The sequence below is a fragment of the Chinchilla lanigera genome, unplaced genomic scaffold, assembly GCF_000276665.1.
Source record: "Chinchilla lanigera isolate Chin_1 unplaced genomic scaffold, ChiLan1.0 scaffold00145, whole genome shotgun sequence".
Taxonomy (NCBI): Eukaryota; Metazoa; Chordata; class Mammalia; order Rodentia; family Chinchillidae; genus Chinchilla; species Chinchilla lanigera.
This window is the reverse complement of record NW_004955546.1, coordinates 1409078-1413407: the sequence shown is the minus strand read 5'-3', so window position 1 is coordinate 1413407 and position 4330 is coordinate 1409078.

The window sequence follows — 4330 nt, the reverse complement described above, 5'->3', positions numbered from 1 at the left end:
CCAGGCCTTTGGCATGCATAGTTGGCCTCTCACCAGCTGAAAGAGTTGTCCATACCTGTTTCACTCTGGTTTCCTCCTTAGCCTTTTCTTTTTCTTGTACTAGGAAATAAACCCAGGCCTTCACAGAGTTACATCCCCAGCTTTTTTTATTTTGAAACAGGGTCACGCTGTCACTATTTTGCCCACACTGGGCTTGAACTTGTGATGCTCTGGCCTCAGCCTTGCAGAAATCTTGTCTCTTTCCCACTGCTTCCTCTATAAAAGTGCCTCCCTCAAGCTCTGTATTCTAAAGAGACGTGGAAAGGGAACGGAAAGGAAGGGAAGGGGATGTAGCTCAAGGTATAGCACTTGCCTAGCATGTTCAAGGTCCTAGGTTTGAGCCCCAGAACCTGGGGAAAAAATGTGAAAGTACCTGCACAGAGGTAAACCTTTAAAATCTATACTTTACAGCTGCGGGTGGTGGTGCACACCTATAATCCTAGAACTCAGGAGACTGAGGCCAAGGGATTACAAATTCCAGGCCAGCCTGGGCTACATAGCAAGATCTGGTCTCAACCTCTCCCCTCCCAAAGTTTGTAGTATAAAAACAATTTTATTCTTTACAAATGAAGGACATAGTAAAAAGCTATTTCTTACAGATTGCATTGCCTCTTTTTTTTTATTGTTATGTACACTGAATTATCACATTAGTGCCACCAAATAGTTTAAATTTTAAAATAAACTGCTTGATCTAGGAATGTAACACAGTGGCAAAGTGCTTGCCTACCATGTGCAAGGTCCTAGCTTTGATCCTCAGCACCTAAAAATAAAAACTAGAAACTTCTCATTCATAATGACTGCTAAGAGTTTTGGAGGGTCTGGAGTCCACTGAGGTCTTCCAGCTGGAAGCCTTTGAAAACTCCCTTTACCCATTAAGCTTTGCAGCTACCCCTGCCTCTCCAAGGACAGGGCCACCGAGTAGACAGGGTTCCCAAGGCTCAGAAACTCATTGCTCAAAATCACAGTATCTGCTAAACAGCAGTCACAATGGCTAACACATAATTCACGTTCAGTGAGCTTTGCCTGGTTCTACTTGACCCAATTCAAATCTCATCACAGCCTGGCAGCAGATGTACAACATATCATCATTCAGTGAGGTAACAGAAGTGTGGGCTATTTCAAGGATCTGCTTCCAGAAGGTAGGTCTGGGCACTGGCCTACAGCCATTGTTGTCTCCTCTCACCCACTGCCTTCTGCATCCTAGGGAAAAATAGGCCACGCAGGCTGGATTCAAATCTTTTCTCTGCCTCCCTTATCTCTTTAAGAGGGGAGAATGAAGGAGGTGAGAAAGCCAACTGAGACTGTCCAGGCAGCATCATATGTGTTTTGTCCAAATGGTGCTTTTCTCTTTTGAGTCAGATCCTCTTATAGGCAGAGGTGAGGGGTACATAACCTTTCCCGTTACTGGTACACAGCAGCTGGCACCCACAATTTAAAGGAGAGGTGTAATTTGGCTCACAGTTTTAGGGGATCCAGTCCATGGTAGGTTGGCTCCAAGCAGGAGCATCATGGCAGAAGGGTGTGGTGGAGCAAAGCTGCTTAGTACAGGATGACCAGGAAGCAGAAAAAGGCAACAGTGCTAGAGGAGGAGGAGTGAGGGACCAGAAAGGTCATGTCCCCGTGATCCACCAAGGCATACCTAAAAAAGTGTGCTTTCACTAACCCTCTAGGCAGCTCAACAACCAATCATGCTGATTTAAATTTAACTGTCACAAGGGTAAGATAACCCAGGAAGGGAGTAGCCACATTCATCAACCACAGCCTTGTCTGGTTTATTTTACTTTATTATTTGCTAGTGGTGCTGAGGGTAGAAACCAGAGTCTGGCATGTGGTGGGCATGCAAGTTATTCTGGAGCCAATCCCACCCGTTAATTACCTTAATGTCCGTAGAAAAGTGTGTGCCCAGGAGGCAGTCCTGAGTTAGCATAAGAGGTGAGCCACCCGCTCGGAGGTGTTTTGCAGTTCTCTCTCTGTGTTTTATATGCATGGGGGGGGGCGTGCTGAGCTCACCAGTAGCTTGCTTGAAGTGGTTTCTTTGCCATGCAGAACACCACAGCTGGTTAGAGGTTGTGGGTGGTGTCAGTAGAGTGACTACCTCTATATTATTATTATTATTGTTACTAGGTAGTGCTGGGATTCAAACCTGCCTCACATATGCGACCACTGAGCCACACCATGAGCCCCACAGAGCAGCCACCTTTGCTCTGTCCATTTCCCCAGTAGCTGAGACTCCGGCTTGCATATGGTAAATGAAATCCCAAAGTCTGGGCTTTGTGGCCATCCGGGGTCACCAGCCTTCAGCCTACCCCTGACTTTCCTGCTACCAAGCAGGTACGGTTAGATGCCTGGGTCTGCACAAAGGTGTGCCAGGAGGCAGAAGAGCTGGCAGCTTCTCTTTCTTTCTGCCTCTCAGTATGTTTTATTTTAAAAAATTATGGGGAAAAAATAAAAAATAAAAATAAAAAAATTATGGGGGCTAGCTGGGTGTAGTGGCACATGCCTATAATCTCAACACGTGGAAGGCTGAGGCAGGGAGATCATTGTGAGTTCAAGGCCAGCATGAACTGAATTAGGAGACCTTGTCTCAAAATACTAAATAAAATTATGGGAACTGGGACTGCAGCTAAACCTGGAGTTCAGTTGGCGCATGGTTGCCTAGCATGCAGAAGACCCTGGGCTCCATCCCCAGGACCACAAAGAAGAAAAAAGTAGCACTGTAAACACATTTTTGTTTTGTTTGTGGTACGTGGGAGTTGAGCTCAGAGCCTTTGCACTGAGCTACATGGCCAGCCCTTATTTATGTTTTCATTTACTTATTTTGAGACCGTCTCACTAAAATGCCCAGGCAAGACTTGATCTTTCAGTCCTCTCTCAACCTCCCAAATGCTTGGACTAAAGGTGTGCACCTCTAGCTCCTGCTGCCCTCTCTCACCTTCCCTGCCCCACAGGGTCTCACTGTGTGCCTCAGGCTAGCCTCCAGAGCACAAGACTCCTGCCTCTGTTTCCTGAGTGTGGGGATTATAGGCATGCACCACCACATCCGGCCTAGCAAATAGAATTTCTGAATGATGAAATATTTCAAAATTTCAAGCAGAGCATGATGGCACACACCTATAATCCTAACACTGGAGAGGCTGAAGCAGAAGGATTGCCTTGCGTTCAAGGCCGGCCTGGGTATACAGTGAGTTCAGGCCAGACTGCCTGTATACTGAGATCCTGTCTCAAAAAATAAAAAATAATAATATTTATTTATTTATTTATATTTGTCTTTTTGAGACAGGGTCTCGCTATGCAGTTCAGGCTGGCCTTGAGCTCACTTGATAGCCCCGGCTGGTCTCAAATTTGCAACAATCCACCTGCATCAGCCTCCTGAGTACTGGGATTATAGGCATAGGCCACCACGCCCATCTCCAGCTATATTTTTTTTTAAAGAAGAGTTTGAAGATAATACACAGTTTTGAAGCAGTGGCATCAGAGGGTAACAAAATTTGTTTTACATTTAGGTAAACATCTTTAAAGGCTAGTGCTTCCCATAAGGAGGTTTGGGTATGGATGTACACTGTCTTGACCCAGTTTTTAGACCCTGGGCAGAGGCCAATTGGGTCCTCTCCCCACACAGCTGTGGCTGGTTAAATCCACAGACAAAGCTGCATTCCTTATCCACCTTCTGGCACTCTGGGCATCACACACCTTCCCTAATCTTGCGAGGTCAGGATCCACACAACAGCATTCTGGTTCTTTCCAGACCTTAGGTTTGACCTTGCCAGATCTTCTGCAGGTGAGGTTAGAACAGCTCCTTCCCCTCCCACTTCTCCACAGCACCTGGGCAGGTGGGGGTGGAGCCTGCCTGGGGCGCTGGTGAGCCCTCAGTCCTGGCTGACTACCCTAACGAGGTACAGCTAACAAAGCTGGCAAGGAGTCCCTGGGCTTCTATGCCCCTGGGGAAGATGGCCAGGTGGATTCGGGGTGTCCCTCTGAGAGCTGTCTGCTAAGTCTTGTCTTATTTTCTTGTACCGGTGATGAACCCAGAGGTACTCTACCACTCAGCTACACCCCAGCCCCTTTAATCCTCCCTCTCCATTTTATTTTATTTTTTCTTTTTTTCTTTTTTCCAGTACCGGAAATCGAACTCACAACCTCACGCTTGCCAGGCAGGTTTTTTTTGTTTTGTTTTTTTCTGAAACATCTGGTTTTTGTTGTTGTTGTTGTTGTTGTTGTTTTGTCTTTCTGAGACAGGGTCTCCCTATGCAGTTCAGGCTGGCCTTGAGCTCACTTTGTAGCCCAGCCTGGT